This window comes from Acinonyx jubatus, chromosome C2, assembly GCF_027475565.1.
Source record: "Acinonyx jubatus isolate Ajub_Pintada_27869175 chromosome C2, VMU_Ajub_asm_v1.0, whole genome shotgun sequence".
In the NCBI taxonomy this organism is placed as follows: domain Eukaryota; kingdom Metazoa; phylum Chordata; class Mammalia; order Carnivora; family Felidae; genus Acinonyx; species Acinonyx jubatus.
Window position 1 is genome coordinate 55,417,227 of NC_069384.1, and position 22,584 is coordinate 55,439,810.

Sequence of the window (22,584 nt, forward strand, 5' to 3'; positions counted from 1 at the left end):
GCTATACAGTTTTTTTTTTTAGATTCCATATTGTTTATTTCTGCTCTGATCTTTATTATTTCTCCTGCTGGGTTTAGGGTGTCTTTGCTGTTCTGCTTCTATTTCCTTTAGGTGTGCTGTTAGATTTTGTATTTGGGATTTTTCTTGTTTCTTGAGATAGGCCTGGATTGCAATGTATTTTCCTTTCAGGACTGCCTTTGCTGCATCCCAAAGCATTTGGATTGTTCTATTTTCATTTTCATTTGTTTCCATATGTTTTTTAATTTCTTCTCTAATTGCCTGATTGACCCATTCATTCTTTAGTAGGGTGGTCCTTAACCTGCATGCTTTTGGAGGTTTTCCAGACTTTTTCTTGTGGTTGATTTCAAGCTTCAGAGCATTGTGGTCTGAAAGCATGCATGGTATGATTTCAATTCTTGTATACTTATGAAGGGCTTTTCTGTGACCCATTATGTGATCTACCTTGGAGAATGTTCCATGTGCACTTGAGAAGAAAGTATATTCTGTTGCTTTGGGATGCAGAGTTCTAAATATATCTGTCAAGTCCGTCTGGTCCAGTGTATCATTCAGGACCCTTGTTTCTTTATTGATATGTGTCTAGATGATCTATCCAATGTTGTAAGTGGAGTATTAAAGTCCCCTGAAATTACCACATTCGTATCAATAAGGTTGCTTATATTTGTGATTGTTTTATATATTTGGGGGCTCCCGTATTCGGCGCATAGACATGTATAATTGTTAGCTCTTCCTGATGGGTAGACCCTGTAATTATTATATAATGCCCTTCTTCATCTCTTGTTACAGCCTTTAATTTAAAGTCTAATTTGTCTGATCTAAGTATGGCTACTCCAGCTTTCTTTTGACTTCCAGTAGCATGATAGATAGTTCTCCATCCCCTCACTCTGAATCTGAAGGTGTCCTCAGGTTTAAAATGAGTCTCTTGTAGACAGCAAATAGATGGGCCTTGTTTTATCCATTCTGGTACCCTATGTCTTTTGGTTGGCACATTTAGTCCATTTACATTCAGTGTTATTATAGAAAGATATGAGTTTAGAGTCACTGAGATGTCTGTAAGTTTTATGCTTGCAGTGATATCTCTGGTACTTTGTCTCACAGGATCTCCCTTAGGATCTCTTGTAGGGTTGGTTTAGTGGTGATGAATTCCTTCAGTTTTTGTTTGTTTGGGAAGACCTTTATCTCTCCTTCTATTCTAAATGACAGACTTGCTGGATAAAGGATTCTTGGCTGCATTTTTTTTCTGTTCATCATATTGAAGATCTCCTGCCATTCCTTTGTGACCTGCCGAGTTTCAGTAGAGAGATCGATCAGGAGTCTTATCGGTCTCCCTTTATATGTTAGAGCATGTTTATCCCTAGCTGCTTTTAGAATTCTGTCTTTATGCTTGTATTTTGCCAGTTTCACTCTGATATGTCGTGCAGAAGATCGATTCAAGTTACGTCTGAAGGGAGTTCTCTGTGTCTCTTGGATTTCAATGCCTTTTCCTTCCCCAGTTCAGGGAAGTTCTCAGCTATGATTTCTTCAAGTACCCCTTCAGCACCTTTCCCTCTCTCTTCCTCCTCTGGAATACCAATTATGCCTATATTATTTCATGTAATTATGTCACTCAGTTCTCTAAGTCTCTCCTCATACTCCTGGATTTTTTTTTTATCTCTTTCTCAGCTTTTTCTTTTTCTGTAATTGTATCTTCTAATTCACCTATTCTCTCCTCTGCCTCTTCAGTCCAAGCTGTGGTCATCTCCATTTTATTTTGCAGCTCATTTATAGCATTTTTTAGCTCCTCCTGGCTGTTCCTTCGTCCCTTGATCTCTGTAGTAATTGATTTTCTGCTGTCCTCTATACTTTTTTCAAGCCCAGTGTTTAATTTTATGACTATTATTTTAAATTCATTTTCTGCTATATTGGTTAAATCGTTTTTGATCAGTTCGTTAGCTGTCGCTACTTCCTGGAGTTTCTTTTGAGGAGAATTCTTCTGTTTCATCATTTTGGACCGTCCCTGGAGTGGCGGGGAACTGCAGGGCTCTTCCTCTGTGCTGTCTGGAGTAACTTGCATTGGTGGGCGGGGCTGCAGTCAGACCTGTTGTCTGCCCCAGCCCACCTCTGGGGCTACAGTCAGACTGGTGTGTACCTTATCTTCCCCTCTCCGAGGGGCAGGACTCACTGTGGAGTGGTGTGGCCTCTGTCCGGGCTATTTGCACACTGCCAGTCTTGTGGTACTGCTTCAATGGGATCTGGCGTCTTAGCTGGGGTGGATCCACAAGGTGCACAGGGGTGGGATGGGCAGGCTCTGCTTGCTTTGCCTCCATTGGTCTGCTTCAGGAGGGGCCCTGCGGCACCAGGAGGGAGGCAGACCCGTCGGAGGGATACATCTGCAGAAGCACAACTTTGGGTGTTTGCGTGGTGGAAGCAAGTTCTGTGACAGGAACTGGTTCCCTTTGGGATTTTGGCTGGGGGATGAGTGAGGGAGATGGTGCTTCTCAGAGCCTTTGTTCCCCACCAAGCTGAGCTCTGTCTTACAGGGCTCAACAACTCTCCCTCCAGCTCTCCTAGCAGAGCTGTTGACTTACGACATTCCAGATGTTAATTCCCGCTGGCTGTCAGAACACACTCCGTCAGGCCCCTCCACTTTTGCAAGCCAGACTGGGGGCTCTGCCTTGCGGGGTGGGCTGGCTGCCCCTCCACTGCCCTAGCTCCCTCCCGCCAGTCAATGTATGGCGCACCGTCTCTCCACCCTTCCCACCCTCTTCCTTTTCTGTGGGCCTCTCATCTATGCTTGGCTCCGGAGAGTCCGTTTTGTTAGTCTTCTGGTGGTTTTCTGGGTAAATTAGGCAGATGCAGGTGGAATCTAAGCGATCTGCAGAACGTGGTGAGCCCAGCGTCCTCCTACGCCGCCATCTTCTCCTGTAATCCCCCTATACCACATCTTCTTTATCCATTCATCCATTGATGGACTTTTGGGCTCTTTCCATACTTTGGCTATTGTTGATAGTGCCGCTATAAACATTGGGGTGCATGTGTCCCTTTGAAACAGCACACCTGTATCCCATGGATAAATGCCTAGTAGTGCAATTGCTGGGTCATAGGGTAGTTCTATTTTTAGTTTTTTGAGGAACCTCCCTACTGTTTTCCAGAGTGGCTGCACCAGCTTGCATTCCCATGGGGATTTAATCTTTTGGTGTTAAGTATTACTTTCCTTGGTTTCTTTTAACTGCTACAATGATTTGCCCAAGAATGCACAAAGGAACCAGTAACTCAATTTTGATGAAATGCAGAAGATCTGCATTTGAGTCCTGACCCCCACAGTTTCTCCAGTGCAAATGCCCCTTGGAAAGGTGTAACATGCTTTAAATAGCTAATTTAAATAGTGTTAAATAACCCTGAATTTGACACATTGATTCTGCATCATCTTATTAATCAGGACAGCCCATCAGGCATCATCACAACTTTCAAAATAGTACAGAGACTCGCTCAATAGATTAAACCTAGGCGTTTTTAGAAGTTTATAGTTCTTTGTTGTACATTTCCCTCTAGTTCCCAATTCTGTTTTATGGGAAAAGGCAAAACTGGCCAGATTTACTTCTTAATTTAGTATCTATGTTTGTTGAGCTGGAGGCGCTGATTTGTTCTGATCTAATCAAATACTTCTAGGTTAAAGGGTTTTCTAGCTGTAAGGACTTTTGTTAAAAACAGACCAAGGCAGATATTACAATAACATTTTTCTTTTTGCCCTAAGTAGTTATCTCTTGGAAATAGAGAATGCTGTATCATTGAGCAAGAGTCACAACTCTCCTAGGCTAAGTGGAGTGCTTGGTAGTGGAGGAATGACTTTCATCCAGAACAATGGGAAAACAAATGTAGGGTCCAGGGAGAGTCCAGGGGAAATCTGAATCTGGATTTCTGAACTGCAGCATGAAGTTGTCAGACAATGCAATTTTCAGAGGTACCCCTGAAGTTTCTGTGTGAGATGTGTTTATAGAGAAACTTCCTTATTTTCTGTGAATAGCAGGATATTGTGTATGATGGGATACAGGGATCATTTTAAATAAATGTTACAAAAAAGACTTTCTAGAAAGAAGCAAAGATAATGAAGGGGTGTAGGATGAAATTCCCCAAAATGTGCCACTTTGGCATAAAGATTATTTCAAGTTAAAAGCAATTAAAACCTAGCAGATACAGGAAAAGCTTTGTTGCCTCCTCCATAAGTGCCTAAATTTACATTGGAAAGGAGAGCCTGCAAAAGGAAGAGAGTTACTCACAGACTCCCTTTACTGAAGGAACTTCTCTGCATAATAGAGCAACTCTGTTTTCCCCCCAATACTCCTTTTCACCTTCTTGGTGATGAGTTTTCTCCCTTTGGGTCCCCAGATCCCTACCTCTCTCCTTAGCTTATATGAGCTTCCTGTTGCCTCATTGTCTTTGGAATTCATGTCTGTGTGGATTCCTCCTACATATACGTATTAAATTGGATTTTTCTCCTATCAAATCTGTCTCATGTCAGTTTGATTCTAAGTCTGGCTAGAAGGACCATGGAGTAGAGGAAGGTCTTCCTCCCTGACAATAGCAGTAAGTCACCTTCATGAATATTACCCAGAGAATGGAGAAACCTTCTCACTGCACTGTCATAACAACCAAAGAGCAGTGAGACGTTTGAGCCATCACTTTGCCTGACTGAAATCATCTCTAACTCACTGGCACCCTACCTGTTGGGATATAAATGATTTTGGATTCTTATTAAACTCTGGTTAAAGAAAGTCAAAAAATAAAAATGAAAAAAAAAGATACCATCCTGTATCCAGATTCATTCTTATACAAATAGCCTTAATTACACTAATAACTCAAGACTCTTAGGCCAGTAACAATTAATTAATAATTGCTTTAATTTACCATACATTTAAATGTGTCCCTATACATAAATTTTACAAAGTATACAAGTACTATAATTTATGAGGTTAAGTTTTATTTAACAGGCTGTTTAGTGTAATTTGTTTTCTAGTATCAACATTCCAATGGAATATATTCTACAATGCAGTCCAAGGATCATTTATGCCCTATGCTTCATCATTCCTAAAAGGTTTACATTCTAAATATGCTAGTGTCTAGAATATACTGTTATGGGAAGGAAAAAAAACCCCTCAACTTAATTAATATGTTATCCTGTGTTTTAATTTTAGTTAGCACTTTGGAATTCATAAAGCACTACATTTTCATGGAATCCTTTCACTGATTCTTTTTGTTGGGGTTTATTCAATCTTTTATGCAGAAGAGCTTTTCCCAAGGTCACAGGCTTGGAAAAAAGATTTAGGGAGGACACAACACATTTTCTGGCTCCTGGTTCTTCCAAAATGTCTTATTTTTGGTAAAGATTCTACAATTCCTTTCCATTAGTTCAACAGGAAAGGACATCTTTTGGAAACATTTTCTGCATTTCCTCCATCTCTTTGGAATGTTAAAGCTTCAGGGGGCATCTACTGATTTAGAGACAAGAAGGCATAACTTTAAAAGAATTTAACAGATTTCAAGAAATGCACATTGCTCTTTGTGACAGAGAAGAGTATTAACCATGTAAACAATCAACATTTTTCTCTCTTTAGCTCAGCAAGTGAAATTAAGACTCAGATTATTTTGCCAAAAAATATGCCTGAAACTCAGCTGCAGGGCATATTGCAGGCAAGAGCACATTTCACATCTCAAAATTATCTTATTTGCCACTGTTGGGAACTAAAAATACTCAAAGAAAACTACCACTGCAATTGTCATTATTAACATACGTGGTGTGCACTTTTGTATATTGTGCTGTTTCTCATGGAAATGGAAACACAAAGGAATTTAAGCAGTGACCTTCTGTTCATTTCCTATTGCTATGTAACAAATTAGCATATTCTTAAAAACCAACCAAGTTGCCTTACACTTCCTGTAGATTAGAATTCCCTACATGATATAACTGGTGTTGACCAGTGCTGTGGTCTCTCATTTGTAGCTGGAGAGAGTTCTTCCCAGCTCATTTAGGCAATTGACAGGCAGGATTCAGTTCTTTGGGTTATAAAATGATCTAGACCTTAGTTTTCATATTAACAATTGGCTAGGGTTGCTCTCAGCCCCTAGAGGCCACCCTCAGGCCTTAGGCAAGACACAAGGCCCCATTGAAAAAAACAATTCATGACTTGTCTATACAGCACCAGAGTTCTCTGATGCTTCCAGTCTCTTTTAAAGTCCTCATCTGATTATGTCAGCCCCACCAAGGATAAGCCCCTGTTGATTCACTTAAAGTCAACTGATTAGGGACTTTTAATTATATCTGAAAAATCTTTTCTGCTCTATGATGTAACGTAATCATGGGAGTCATATATTCTATCATATTCACAGGCTATGATGATGTTTTTTTCAAGAGGAGGGGTTTTACAAGGTGGCTATTCTGGGGAGCACCTTATGGGCCATTTTAGAAACCTATTTATTATAGACCTCTAGGTCAAGTATACCCACTAGAAAGATTATTATCCTCTATTTTTAATTTTTATTCTTGATAAATAGTGCTGTTCTCTGACAATAGCAGTTTTCTTTGGGAATTTTTTCTTTCCTACTTCTTGCCCCTACATCAACCCTGCAATGTTATTCCCTTCCTTTCTACATTCCAAGTTGTAAGAAGTGACGTATTGCTGACGAATCAGCATATTCTATCCTCTCAATAGTGATTTATTTAGATATAGTCACATTATAAGAAGAAATCATTAGAGTAGTGTGGAAATTTGTTGCAATTATTGAGAATTAGAGTCTGTCTATTTCCACTGGGAGTTGTTAGATGTAGGATGAGACAATGCTGGAATTACCTAGGAGCTACCATATGGGAGAATGTCTAAGAGTAAGTTCTTCACTGAAAAAGTCGAAGTCGAGGACGGCTCAGGGGTCTTGATGACATTGTTGGAAGATTTTTAGGTCTAAAGTCAGGTCTGCTTTGTATTTTTTAGTCATGTGAACCATTATTGTAATTACTACTGCTACTACCACTATCATTATTGTCACTGCTATTATCTGAATTAAGTCTGTTTCTTCGATTGCAACTCAAAGATTCTATGATTTCATATCCCTCAAATTTTCTTGGTAGCAGAAAGCAAGTCTAAGACTGCAATGTGTTTAGAGATCAAGAAACCGTATGCTTCAAGCAACATCATGAATTTCAATTGAGAATGACTGAGCAGAGAGTTTCTTTGATGCATCTTCTAGAACTTTCTCCCCAACTATTCTAAATGAAGAATCATACTTTCTAAACAACAATAAATAATGCATTTATGATAGTGTTAAGATAATTGCATTAGTCAGGGTTCTTTAGAGAAGCAGAATTCATGTATATGTGAATGAGAGAGAAGGAGATTTATTTTAAGTTACTGATTTAAGCTATTGAGGCTGGCAAGTCTGGAATTTGTATTGTAGGGCAGGCCAGCAAGGTGGAAATTCAGGCAGGGTTTCCATGTTGCAGTTGTGAAAATTGTTTCTACCTTGAGAATCTTTGCTCTTCAGACTGAGTGAGGCTTACCTGTATTGTGGAGAGTAATCTCTTTTACTTAAAGTCTATTGAATGAAATAATCACATCTAAAAAATATATTTACAGAAACATCTAGATAAGTGTTTGACCAAACAGTTATGCACTATAGCTTAATTGGCACATAAAATTAACCATCAAAAGAATAAGTGAGAGACTGATATGATTTTCTCTTTGCTCATCCATACTTTTTTTTTTTTTTAAGTAAGCTCCACACCCAGTGTGGAGCCCATTACAGGATCTGAACTCATAACCCTGAGATCAAGACCTGAGTTGAGGTCAAGAGTCATACACTTAATCAGCTGAGCCACCCAGGTTCCCCCCATACTTTTTTAAAAATTTATTTATTTTTAAAATTTTATTTAAATCCAAGTTAGTTAACATGTAGTGTAATAATGGTTTCAGGAGTAGAACCCAGTGATTCATCACTTACATATAGTACCCAGTGCTCATCCCAACAAGTGCCCTCCTTAATTAAGCCCATAACTCATTTAGCCCACCCCACCCCCATCCAACACCCCTCCAGCAACCTTCAGTTTGGTATCTGTATTTAATTAAGAGTCTCTTATGGTTTGCCTCCCTCTCTGTTTTTATCTTATTTTTCTTTCCCTTCTCCTATGTTTATCTATTTCTTTTTGTTCATCTATTTTGTTTCTTAAATTCCACATATGAGTGAAATCATATATTTATCTTTCTCTGACCGACTGACTTTGCTTAGCATAATATATTCTAGTTCCATCCACATTGTTGCAAATGGCAAAATTTCACTATTTTTGATTGCCAATACATTATATGTATATATCTATTCATCAGTGATGGACATTTGCGTGCCCCTGTACTTTAAACAAAAGAAAAATGGTTACATAACTGAAAGGTTTTAATTTTCTCATTAATCTTAGATTGTCAATGTCATATTTGCTGAGGATATTTAGATTAGTAATCTTATTCCTACTGTTATTCATGGGAAACTTTTTTTTTTGTCTTTTCTAAATACAATTTGGTCATGTTTCCCAAGCAAACCTGATAGCTACAGATGCAATGATAATCCTAGATGTTATAAACTCTGTGATACTTCACCTGATTCTATAGCACCATGAGCCATAGTGATGTATGTGGAATTCAGGAAAAATAGACCTGAAAGAACCTTGAGAGTTATCCCTTCAGTGTTCTCATTTTATAGACAAAGAAACTGGGGCCCAGAAAATTACATAATTGATCCCATGATTACTCAGTTTTAAGTGGTTGAATTGGGACTAGCATTCAGTGTATCTGATCTCAACTATATTTTTCTTAACACATTGCCTTTTAAACACTTTCCATTCTAATATACATTTTTTTCTCAATTTAATTTTTAAGTAGGTTTTATTTTTCCAGAGATGATAGAAATTTTGTTTGCTTATTTATTTATTCATCCCTTCATTCTAGATCTTTTAGTTTTAAATAGAGATTTATCATAGTCTAATAAACATATAGTTTAAACACATAACAGTTCAACAAACTGCTAGAGTTCCCACCAAGAAATTATGAACAACAGGGATCTCAACCCTCAGCTGTCATTCAGTTTACCAATCACTTTTGGGACAAAGAGGTATTCTGCTCTATTTTGGACCCTAAATAGGATACCATCTTTTGTGATGACATTAGTCCTCAGTGCCCGTATAGGCTCCAAGGACCCTCAGCCTCTTTCTTCCTTCTCCATCATGTTTATTCAGCCATCAGGTCTTGAACTTTTATTCAGTGCTGGACACCAGGATGGCCAATAGGGGTACAGTGGTGAACAAGATATAGCAATATGTTCAACTGGTAGTCTAATGTTGGAGAAAGATTGTAAACAGCTGTTATGCATAGTACAAATTTCCATGGGACGGTCGATGGGCATGATAGAAGTTTTTTAGAAGCAAGCCTTGAATTAGGTGTGATATATTTCCTATGAGGTAGGTGTTGAAAATATTTATTTTGTTGAAAAATATATTTTGATATAAATGCTCCATGCCAGCTCTACTGCTAATATCCCAGAACTTTATTAGGGGCAGAGGAAGAGCAGAGTTGACTGCTCTCCCAACATTCTGTCTTTATAATCATTAGAGTGTTTAATCAAATTGTGGTGACATTTCTCTTCAGTATCTCTTTTCTCATTCTAAATTATGGCTCTGTGTGCTCTTTATAGGACACTTTTCTGCCTCAGAAATCTTTGTGTTCTAAATATTTAGGATGTGACTCAAAGTGTTCAATATATGGTTTTTGAAGGAAGGAAAGAAGGGGGGGAGGGGTGGATTCTTAGATGCTCATTATAGAGCCTAGCTATGTTTTCACAAAATTGTATGATAGTTCACCATATTTGGTTGTTTTCAAATGATTTTTTTTGTTGTGTATTATGCATAACATAAAATTGACTCAGTTAGCCATTTTTAAGTATACATTTCCGTGGTATTAAGTACATTCCCAGTGTTGGGTAACCACCACCACTAACCATCTCCCGAATTTCTTCATCATTCCACGATGAAATTTTGTACCCATTAAACAATAAATCCCCATTCCTCCCTTCCTGTAACTCCTTGTCACCATTGTTCTACTTTCTGTCTCTCCCAATTTGATTATCCTAGGTACCTCATATAAATATGAGAATCATGCAATATTTATCCTTTTGTGTATGGCTTATTTCACTTAACTGTAATGTCTTTAAGGTTTCTCTGTGTTGTATGGTATATCCAAATTTTAATCCTTTTTATGGCTGAGTAATATTCCAGTGTATGTACATATATACTACATTTTGTTTAGTCACCTGTTGATGGACATTTGTGATGTTTCCACCTTTTGGCTATTGTGAATAATCCTGTTTTCAATTCCTTTCTTTTTTTTAATTTTTAATGTTTATCTATTTTTGAGAGAGAGACAGAGAGACTGTGAGCAGGGGAGGGGCAGAGAGAGAGGGAGACACAGAATCTGAAGCAGGCTCTAGGTTTGGAGCTGGCAGCACAGAGCCTGATGCTGGGCTTGAACCCACAAACAGTGAGATCATGACCTGAGCCAAGTTGTATGCTTAACCAACTGAGCCACCCAGGTGCCCCCTGTTTTCAATTCTTTTGTGTATGTATCCAGAAGTGGAATTGCTGGATCATATTGTAATTCCGTGTTTAGTTTTTTTTTTTAAACATTATGCTGTTTTCTCTAGAAGCTGCACCATTTTACTTTCCCATAAACCATGCACAAGGGTTCCAGTTTTTCTACATCTGTGTAAACCTTTGTTGTTTTCTGTTTTATTTGTTTGTTTTTTGATAATAGCCATTCTAATGGGTGTGAAGTGGTATCATATTTATTTTATAATATATTTTATTCTCTTTGTAATATGTCAAACTTTGTAATAACATGTCATTAAATATCCTTAAATGAGACCATTTTCATTTTTGGTATAATATTCCATCATATAGTTAAACATCACATATTTAATCATTTATTGCCAGGTATGTATGTTGTACACATTCTAGATTGTATTCTGATTTTTCCCCAGTCTGAAATCTGATTTTGTAAGAAAGCCCACTGTTCTGTTCGTTTTTGTTCCAAGGAATGGGTGGTATATGTGTGTGGGTATGTCTGTGAGTTGTAAGTCTTTGTTTGTATGGTTGGCAGGTGTAGGGTGGGTGGTGGTGATAACAATTTTAGCCACTTGTTTGAGTCGTCTTTAAAATATTCAGGGATTTAAAATACACGTTTTATGATGAAAGTATTATCTTTCATACAAAATTTCCATTGTCTTTCCTTATTTTTTAAATTATTTTGTATTATTTTTTATTTTAGAGAGAGAGCAGGCAAGCACAAATGGGGGAGATGGGTGAGGGGGTGGGGGGGAGAGAGAGAGAGAGAGAGGGAAAGAAAGAAAGAAAGAAAGAAAGAAAGAAAGAAAGAAAGAAAGAAAGAAAGAAAGAATGATTTTAAGCAAGCTGCACACTCAATGCAGAGCCTGACACAGGGCCTGATCCCACAACCCTGGTATCATGACCTGGCCCGAAATCAAGAATCAGACGTTTTACCGACTGAGTCACCTAGGTGCTCTGGTCTTTCCTTTTAAATTATGAATGTTTAATTTGGCCTTTTCTTGGATTGGGTTCCTTGAGAGACTCAGGGATATGTACACAAGGCAGAAGATTTCCAGGGAAGTGCTCTTCAACACTATCTGTGAATGAATGTGAGAGTGAGGCTCTCCTTCAGACTGGATAGGGCAGTGCCAATGGATGCTCCAGCGGATCTTCCGGGTGCCAGATGACACAGTGGTTCCCAAGTGCATAATATACAATATGCAGGTATCACACACTGGGTCCGTTTCTCTATGTTTAGTTACATGCCTCTTTCTCAGACTTCTCTGTCCCAAGTCTCCTAGTCTTTTTCCTCCCAGGCTTGGTCCAACCAGCCAAGCCCTTTGCTATTTCTCATGGCACCGTATATATCGTCACCACTTTTCACGCAAAGCAGGTAGCTGGGTACACAACCAGCTGTCAGTTTTCAGCTTGCACCTCTACATCAAGCTAGTCTATCTAGGAGTGAAGAATTTCTGATATTTCTTGTCTTTTTTAAAAGTCTATCTATCTATCTATCTATCTATCTATCTATCTATCTATCTATCAAGTAATCTCTACTACATCCAACGTGGGACTCAAACTCTGACCCTGAGATCAAGAGTTGTATGCTCTTCTGATATTTATCATTCACCTAACACAGGCCATAACTTTCTTTGTGCTTCTAACATCACCTGAGCATCCTGTTAGCACTTTCCTGAAGCCCTTGCAGAATGTTAAATCCTGTCTTGGGGCACCTGAGTGGCTCAGTTGGTTAAGTGTCTGACTTCGGCTCAGGTCATAATCTCACAGTTCGTGAGTTCGAGCCCCATGTCGGGCTCTGTGCTGACAGCTCAGAGCCTGGAGCCTGCTTCGGATTCTGCATCTCCCTTTCTCTCTTCCCCTCCCCTGCTCACACTCTGTCTCTCTTTCTCTCTCAAAAATAAATAAACATTAAAAAAACATTAAAAAAAGAAAAGAATGTTAAATCCTGTCTCACAGGAGCATGCTCCCATAGTGATAGATTCTTCCTCATCCAACTTAATGTTCCATGCCCCTTGTTTCAGAGCCCTTAGATCCAGTTCTACACGTGATCTCACAGCTTCTGCTAGTGCATGTGATATGTGATCCATACACCAGGTAGCCCAGTTCACGAATGCCTGGGTCCTGAAGATCTGAGTTGTATACCATAGCACCTTCTCCAGATACCTTTTTATGGAAAGGTCACCTTTTCTTTTCTGTATAGTGGAACACATTTATAAAATAATAATGATGATGATGATAGTAATAGCTGTCACTTATTGAACACATACTATATGTCACATAGATTTATGAATTATTAAGTTTTATACCTTTGCCTCAAGGTATGTTATGATTTTACAAATATGGCAACTAAAGCTTAGTGAATTTGTCATTTAATCATGGTCATATGTATAGCTAGTATACATGGTGCTTTTACACAGACTGGTCTTTTGTCATTATTCTTATAGAACTGTACTGGACCAGCTCAGAGTTCTCAGTTTGAGAGGTCCTCCCCAATGGCGTACAGAGGCCCTTAATAGTGCTCTCAAGGCCAAGGCCCTTAGAGAGCAACCTCAGATATCCCCCTCTGAATCCCATTTGGGACGCTATGTGTGGCTGGGACACAGGGCTCCTCCATTTGCCAAAAATTCAACCCCATCTAGCTCAAGGTCTAGGGGATGCTTACCCTCTCATTTTTTCCAGCCTACATTCTCCTTTATCTCACTGAAGGACTGAAGTGGAGATTATGTATTTATATCTACCTATATTTATATGTATCTATCCTGCTATCATTATGAATTATTTCAATGAAATTGTTTTAGCTATTGGCAACCTACTTTTTTCTCTGTTACTAAAGTTACCATAAATGAAGTAAAAGTGCTTGATAAAAAATCACAAACTCTTATTGTCAGAAGTTTTTTCAAAATCAATGAAAGCTACCACATTAAAAAGAAAAATGTCAAGAACAGGAGTAACATGTATTACCCTCTTATTCTGCTTGTTTTTTTTTTCCCCAATGGCTCTTTGGATAATTTCTGCTTCTAGGAGGAAAGGATGGGTTATGAAAAAGACAAGTACTAAAAAGTTTATTGAGAACACTTGTTCCTATATATATTGTATATAAGTTGCCTGGTGTAGTGTAGGAACTCAATAAACATTAGTTTAACTTCTGTGCTTCCCAGAGAATGTGGAGGAGGAAACATGAATAGATGGTAAAAGCAAGACTCTAGTTCTATGATTTCAAACTTTTCCAGAAATGCCTTTTTAATGTTTTAAAAAAGAACTGTAAGAACCCCCACATGATAGAAACTTTGGAGGAGAAGCAATTATGAAAAAAAATTCTTGGGATTCAGAGGACTAAGATTTTGTCTTTTCATTGTGTCTTGTCATTTATATTCTTCCTTGCTTCTCTATTTCTTTGCCTGGCACATCACCTTCATAGGACTGTGTAAAGACAAGGTAATGTCTCTAAAGCAGTCTCTGGTGCCTATTGGGTTTTCTCTCATAATTTACTGCTTCCACAGGTGATTAAAGTCCATGGCTGGTCACAGGAATTCTTCAAGGTTACTGGGATGTCATTCACTCAGCTGGGGAGGTCTTTGTGTCCCTCTGACTTAGGCTGTTTATGTCACCCTATTGCTGGGAGCATGTCTTATTGTATCCATTAGCATAAAGGTGTTCAGAGTTAATGATGAGTAAACAATGTACATTTTATGTGTTTTACAGGTAATTACCTTTCTTTTGCATCTTGGGTGGAACAACCTGACGGTGCTCACAACTGTTATTTGAACACATTTTAAAAATTGCTTTGGTCATTATTTCAGGCACTTGTAAAGTTGCCCCCTAAGAATCCTGTTAAAAGGCCTATGCATTTAGATTCATGGCACTGCGTCCGGGCATTCTCCTGTTTGAAGAAAACATAAGTACCCGCCAAGGTGCAATGGGCAGTTTTGGAAAAGCCATGATCACTCTGTTCCTATCTTATATAAGTCCACTGTTTAATTCTCTGGTGCAAAGCAATCACATACAGAAGACGCAGATAGTCCCTTAGCATGAAAGGCTACTTCCTATCTAAGCTGCCCCATTCAGTAGATACCATTTGCATGAAAAGACTGAAGTCCCTGGCTTTCTCTGCATTGTTTGTACTCTTCTATTAGGAAGGTAGTACAGTAGTGTGGTTAACAGAGGTGATTTTGACCTTACATAAAACTGGGTCAGATCCTGACTTTGCTGTCTTTAAACCATGTGATATCTGTCCAACCCCCTAAGCTCTTCGAGCTTCAGCACCTTTTCTATGCAGTTCTTAACTTAGTGTCCTCTTGCAAGTTAAATGGCCAACAATTTGACACACATGGCTACACAGTAAACTCTTATATGGCCTGATTATTGAAACTAATTTTTAGTTTTCTTCTCCAAAATTGTTTTACTGTGGTTTCACAAGTGTTTTAATCACCATACTAGAATGCAAATCCCTGTAGGTTCGAGTAGATGTTCGATACATCTCTGTCCCTCAGATGGGACAGTTTGTGCAAAGCATGCATGAGGTAAACTGGAGATCCTGTGTTACGATTGTTCCTTCTCTTAGTTGTGACAGGTTATGCTGAGACACCCATATTTCTCTTACTAGCTTGCTGCTGCAATTACGGGCATGTATTTGGAAGAGTGCTGGCTTGAGATAGGAGTCCTGATCATAGTTATAGAACTGGATTTTTCATTCCATGAAGCCAATTTGCCCATGAAACCAATTGGTTGAACCTAGGGTCCTGTTCGCATAAGCTCCACATTCTGGTTACTGATTGAAGCATTGCTTTCTGAAAGCTGTCGCTTTTGTTACAAGTTGAACTGCACAAAAAAGATCAGAGCCAGAAAAGTGTTTAGAACTCATGAGGTCAGGGAGGCCACAAAGGGATTTTTACACAGCTCTCTTTATTATTTGTGATGAGCTGCTGAGTTCCGGAGGCTTGGGATATTATGTAGTTTCTCAGACTGGGTAAAATCGGATGAACTGTAACTTTAAATTAGCCAGATGGGAGGATTAGATATATCCTTTTTTGATATTTTATTGTCATTTCCAATTTTTCAATTTCTAGGTGAAATTCTTTAACCCTATTGGAAAAACGTGAAAATTTTTTAATACAAGGAAAATAGAGGGATCCAAAATGAAAAGTCGTAAACAAAGATACGCTTATATCTTGTTCTGACCAAAAAGCTCCCCAAAATACCCCAAAACAAACAAACCCAAATAACCAATAAACACAAGTCGTTATTGAATTATGATTCTCCAACATTAAAAGGCAATGGGCTCTTTACAAGACAGGCTCCTTAGTGCATTGCCAAGATGTCTCAATTTCTCAAGCATATTAGTAGGTCTCATCCATGAGCTCTTGCTTGTTCTACATATGACTTAAAGCAGCAGTTTGTACATAATGGGTGGTCAGTAACTGTTGCTGTTGCTCTTATTAAGTCCTTGCAGTATGAGGTATGTTACTATTAACTCCATTTAACACTTGTGAGTACTGAGACTTAGAGATATATTACATAACTTACCTCCCCAAGAAGTGTTCTCTGGGTAGATGGGCCTCCTGAAATGTAATGCCAAGTCTTTATTCTGGCAAAGTGCATGCTCTTCTCTCCGACACTGTACGGATTCACAAACCTGCCTTTGGATTGGTGAATTTATCCTGCCCCAGGATCTGGTACTCATTTTAGTACACTCAAAAATACTGTCTGTCAGCACACTGAGAGTGGGCTTACTAACCGGGTTCACAGACCAATGCATAAGCCAGAGTAAGTAAGTTTTTTATTTTTTTTATTTTTTTAAATGTTTATTCATTTTTGAAAGACAGAGAGAGACAGAGCACAAGCAGGGGTGGGGCGGAGAGAGAAGGGGACACAGAATCTGAAGCAGGCTCCAGGCTCTGAGCTGTCAGCATGGATCCCGATGTGGGGCTTAAACTCACGAACTGCGAGATCATGACCTGAGCCAAAGTCGGATGCTCCACCGACTGAGCCACCCAGGCACCCCCAGAGTAAGTAGGTTTTAATTTGATATTTGTATTAGATCTTTTTCCATGAAAAGTCCAATGCAAGCTAGCTTATACAAAATAAAATAAAGACAAAAATTGCTGGCTTCCGTAAGTGAAAATAACAGTGCTAACTTTTTTTTTTTAGAAATTTATTGTCAAATTGGTTTCCATACAACACCCAGTGCTCATCCCAACAGGTGCCCTCTTCAATGCCCATCACCCACTTTCCCCTCCCTCCCATCCCACATCGACCCTCAGTTTATTCTCAGCTTTTAAGTCTCTTATGGTTTGGCTCCTTCCCTCTCTAACTTTTTTTTTCCTTCCCCTGCCTCATGGTCTTCTGTTAAGTTTTTCAGGATGCACGTAAGAGTGAAAACATACGGTATCTGTCTTTCTCTGTATGACTTATTTCACTTAGCATAACACTCTCCGGTTCCATCCACATTGCTACAAAAGGCCATATTTCATTCTTTCTCATTGCCACGTAGTAATTCATTGTGTATATAAACCATAGTTTCTTTATCCATTCGTCAGTTGATGGACATTTAGGCTCTTTCCATAGTTTGGCTATTGTTGAAAGTGCTGCTATAAACATTGGGGTACAAGTGGCCCTATGCATCAGCACTCCTGTATCCCTTGGGTAAATTCCTAGCAATGCTACTGCTAGGTCATAGGGTAGATCTGTTTTTAATTTTTTGAGGAACCTCCACACTGTTTTCCAGTGTGGCTACACCAGTTTGCATTCCCACCAACAGTGCAAGACGGTTCCCATTTCTCCACATCCTCTCCAGCATCTATAGTCTCCTGATTTGTTCATTTTAGCCACTCTGACTGGCGTGAGGTGATATCTGAGTGTGGTTTTAATTTGTATTTCCCTGATGAGGAGTGATGTTGAGCATCTTTTCATGTGCCTGTTGGCCATCTGGATGTCTTCTTTAGAGAAGTGTCTATTCATGTCTTCTGCCCATTTCTTCACTGGATTATTTGTTTTCCGGGTGTGGAGTTTGGTGAGTTCTTTATAGATTTTGGATACTAGCCCTTTGTCTGATATGCCATTTGCAAATATCTTTTCCCATTCCGTTGGTTGCCTTTTAGTTTTGTTGGTTGTTTCCTTTGCAGTGCAGAAGCTTTTTATCTTCATGAGATCCCAGTAGTTCATTTTTGCTTTTAATTCCCTTGCCTTTGGGGATGTGTCAAGTAAGAAATTGCTGTGGCTGAGGTCAGAGAGGTTTTTTTCCTGCTTTCCTTTCTAGGGTTTTGATGGTTTCCTGTCTCACATTCAGGTCCTTCCTCCATTTTGAGTTCATTTTTGTGAATGGTGTAAGAAAGTGGTCTAGTTTCATTCTTCTACACGTTGCTGTCCAGTTCTCCCAGCACCATTTGAATGTGGTAATTGCAGCGGACTTTAATACCCCACTAACAGCAATGGATAGATCATCTAGACACACAATCAATAAAGAAACAAGGGCCCTGAATGATACATTGGATCAGATGGACTTGAAAGATATATTTAGAACTTTGCATCCCAAAGCAACAGAATATACTTTCTTCTCGAGTGCACATGGAACATTCTCCAAGATGGATCACATACTGGGCCACAAAACAGCCCTTCATAAGTGTAAAAGAATTGAGGTCATACCATGCATGCTTTCAGACCACAATGCTTTGAAACTTGAAATCAACCACAGGAAAAAGTCTGGAAAACCTCCAAAAGCATGGAGGTTAAAGACCACCCTACTAAAGAATGAATGGCTCAACCAGGCAATTAGAGAAGAAATTAAAAAATATATGGAAACAAATGAAAATGAAAATGCAACAATCCAAACGTTTTGGGATGCAGCAAAGGCAGTCCTGAGAGGAAAATACATGTAAACCAGGCCTATCAACAAATAAGAAAAATCCCAAATACAAAATCTAACAGCACAGCTAAAGGAACTAGAAACAGAACAGCAAAGACACCCCAAACCCAGCAGTAGAAGAGAGAGAATAAATATCAGAGCAGAAATAAACAATATAGAATCTAAAAAAAAACAAAAAACAAAACTAGAGCAGATCAATGAAACCAAGAGTTGGTTTTTTGAAAAAATAAACAAAATTGATAAACCTTTAGCCAGGCTTCTCAAAAAGAAAAGGGAGATGGCCCAAATAGATAAAATCATGAATGAAAATGGAATTATTACAACCAATTCCTCAGAAATATAAGCAATTATCAGAGAATACTATGAAAAATTATATGTCAACAAACTGGACATCCTGGAAGAAATGAACAAATTCCTAAATACCCACATACTTCTAAAACTCAAACAGGAAGAAATAGAAAATTTGAACAGACCCGTAACCAGTGAAGAAATTGAACAGTGCTAACTTCTGAGACAGCTGGATTCAGATATTTAGATTAAGTAGCATAGATAGTAACCTGTCTCTTGGCATTGTCTTCGTCTGAATTGGGTTTACTGTTAGGCAGGTATATATAGCAAAGTTGACTATTAAACTCCAGGCTTTTATTCTTAACAGTTTAGCAACTCTAGCAGAAAGAGCACGTCTAATTCCAAATATTTGCAAATGGTTCTAGCAGAAGTCCTGGGGCTGATTCTCATTGATCTAGATTTGTTCACCTACCATTACTAAACCAGTCACAGTAACTTTGATTTATCTAAGCCTCAGTCATGTTCCTAGGTCCTATACCGGGAAGGCTGAATCCTTCCACAAACATGGATTGAAGGAAATAAAAATGTTTTCATTAAAAGAAGGCTGAATGAATGCCAATTAGACAAAAAGAACAGGTGCCCATACAGTCTTTCACACAGTCTCAAGGACTTAGGATTGGGAGGGGATATTTCCCCAGGGGAGAAGTTGTACATGAAAAGCTAAATCAAAACCAGAAGTTGTGTATTGAGTATATAATCAGAACACAGATCCATAGATGGTTTGAAGTTAAATTGTGCTGAACTGTGTTAGCTGAAGAATCTCTATAATGAAGTCATTCCTAGGAGAGATTTTAGGAAGATGGTGTCTGCAAGTTGGGGAAGAACTATCCCCTCACTCCCGTTAGTGTTGGACTACTTGCCAACCTATGCTGCTTTGTTCTACTAATTTCTATGCTCGATGCTAACTGTATTAGTCAGGGTTCTCCAGTGAAACAAAACCAATAGGAAATGCATAAATATAAATATAAAGATGTTTATACATAAAGAGATTTATTTTAGGGAATTGGCTCATGCAATTATGGAGGTTGACAAGTCCCAAGATCTGCAGGGTGAGATGGCAAGCTTGGGACCCAGGAGAGCCTGAGTCCATTCTGAGTCTGAAGGCCTGGGAACCAGAGAACCTATGGTATAGTTCTGGTATGAAGGTTGGCAGACTCAGGACCCAAGGTTCAAGTCCACAGGCAGGAAAAAGCTGATGTCTCAGTTTGAAAGCAGTTAGGTGGGAGGATGTCACCCTTACTTGGGGGAAGGGTCAACCTTTTTCTTCTATTCAAGCCCTCAGCTGAATGGATGAAGCTCACTCACATTAGTTAGGGAGGACAATCTGCTCTACTCATTCTACCAATTTCAGTGTTAATATCATCTAAAAACCTCCTCAGAGAAACACCAAGAATTATGTTTGAGCAAATGTCTAGGGATCTCATGGCTCAATCAAGGTGACACATGAAATTAACCATCACAAGAATCATTCCCTTTTTCTGCATAGATACAGTAAAATTGAGCAGGCTTTCACTTACTTAAATGATAATAGCATCCAACGTCCTACTTTCTAAGATTAAAAACAAGGCAACTTGTTTGAAATTTTGAACCTGTCTGCTCTGTAATAAAAATTTTACAAATAAGCTTTTGGTTTACTTCCACATAAGCTGTCTGCAGTTTCTAAGACTTAATTCATAGGGTGCATTGCTTATTTCCAAGATTTGGGGAGCTTTCATAGTAAAACCCATAATTTGTGCTAAATTGGATGATAAGTGCTTGGTGGTGAGGCAGGGAAAATGGACATTGAAAAATTCTGAGAAGGACTTCAAATCCAGTTAGTAGATAAGATGACTCCAAATGAAATTATTGGTAAATATGATAAAATAGTATCTAATAATATAGTTAAAATTCTCATAAAAATACTAAGTAACTTAATGATGTTAATATCTAAGTTCTTTTAAATACCATTTGTGAAAAGTATTACATTGAAAAAAAATTTTTTAAGTGTGTGTGTGTGTGTGTGTGTGTTTTAAGTTTATTTATTTATTCTGAGAGAGAGAGTACAAGCAAGGGAGGGGCAGACAGAGAGGGAGAGAGAGAATCCCAGTCACTGACAGTGCAGAGCCCAGTGTAGGGCTTAACCTCACAAACTGTGAGATCATGACCTTAGCCAAAATCAAGAGTCCATGGTTTAACCAATTGAGCCACACAGGTGCCCTTGAAAAAAATTTTTTTAAATGTTTATTTTTGCAAGAGAGAGTGAACGGGGGAGGGGCATTGAGAGAGAGGGAGACAGAGGATCTGTAGTAGTTTGTGTGCTGCCAGTGCAGAGCCCGATGTGGGGCTTGAACCCATGAACCATGAGATCATTACCTGGGCTGAAATCAAGAGTTGGATGCTTAATCGACTGAGCCATCCAGGCGCCCCTGAAAAATGTGTTTTAAGATGTAACTATTTTTCATTAATTTAGACCTGAAGTATTCCCATATTGTTTCCTAAGGCATACAGTACTGTTTTTATTTGTTTATTTTATACAGAAAAATAATAGTGGTTACCTCTTGGGGGAGGGAGGGGTTATGGGTTTGAGGAGGGGAACTTGGATCGGGCTCGGAGATATTGTCTTATTATTATTCTTCACAGTTTTTATGCCATACATATTTTTATACTAAATTTAGAGACTTTAAAACAGCTTTGTTGAGTTATAGTTGAGTTATAATATACTGCATACATTTAGCATTTTGATACATTTAGCACACACACACACACACCCAGTCTAGGAAAACCACAGTCACAATAAAAGTAATGAACATATCATACCCCAGTAGTTTCCATCTGCCCCTTTTTAGTCTCTACCTTTTGATTCTCTGTCCCCATATCCTCAGGCAGCCACTGACTTGCTGTCACTATAGATAGATTGCATTTTCTAGAATTCTCCATAGATGGAATCATACATACATAGTATCATTCCTCTCTATTGTTGAGCAGTATTCCATCGTATGGATATAGAACAACTGGTTTACCCATTTACCTGTTAATGGGTATTTGGGTTGTTTCTAGTTTTGGCTATTACAAATATAGCTGATATGAACATTTGTGTACAACTATTTACATAGAAATATTCTATTTCTCTTGAATAAATACCATGGAATGGAATGGCTGACTCCTATGAAGGAATATGTTTCACTTGAAAAAAAAAACTCCCATGCTGTTTCCATAGTGGCTGTATCATTTTACATTCCCACCAGCAGTGTATGAGACTTTCAGTTGCCCTACACATTCAGAAAAACTTGGTAATATGTGTCTTCTTTTTTATTTTAATTTTCTAAGTTTTATTTATTCTGAGAGAGAGAGAGGGAGCATGTGTGTGAGCACGGGGGAGGGGCAGACAGAGAGGGGGACAGAAGATCTGAAGCAGGCTACACGCTGACAGCAGAGAGCCCAATGCTGGACTTGAACTCACAAACAGTGAGATCGTGACCTGAGCCAAAGTTGGACGCTTAACCAACTAGCCACCCAGGTTCCCTGGTAATATGTGTCTTTTTAATTTTAGACATTCTAATAAGAACATAGTGGAATTTCATTGTGATTTAAAGTACTTTTCTCTAGTTGTTGAACATCTTTTCATATGCTTATATGACATCCATATACACATTTCTTTGTTCTATTATAATCTTTTGTACATTTTAAACATTGATTTTTTTTTGAGAGTTCTTTACATATTCTCAGATACAAGTCTAAGGCTAGCCTT

The 22,584-nt window shown here is 38.5% G+C and overlaps 1 long non-coding RNA gene across 1 annotated transcript; it reads right to left on the reverse strand.

Annotated features, from left to right (window-relative positions):
* Positions 1-21,060: 21,060 nt before the first annotated feature.
* On the reverse strand, positions 21,061-21,762 carry LOC128315175 (uncharacterized). Its single transcript, XR_008297654.1, has 2 exons — positions 21,690-21,762; positions 21,061-21,262 (listed from the first exon to the last, which is right to left on the reverse strand). It is a non-coding gene; the product is annotated as an uncharacterized LOC128315175 (long non-coding RNA).
* Positions 21,763-22,584: the final 822 nt, after the last annotated feature.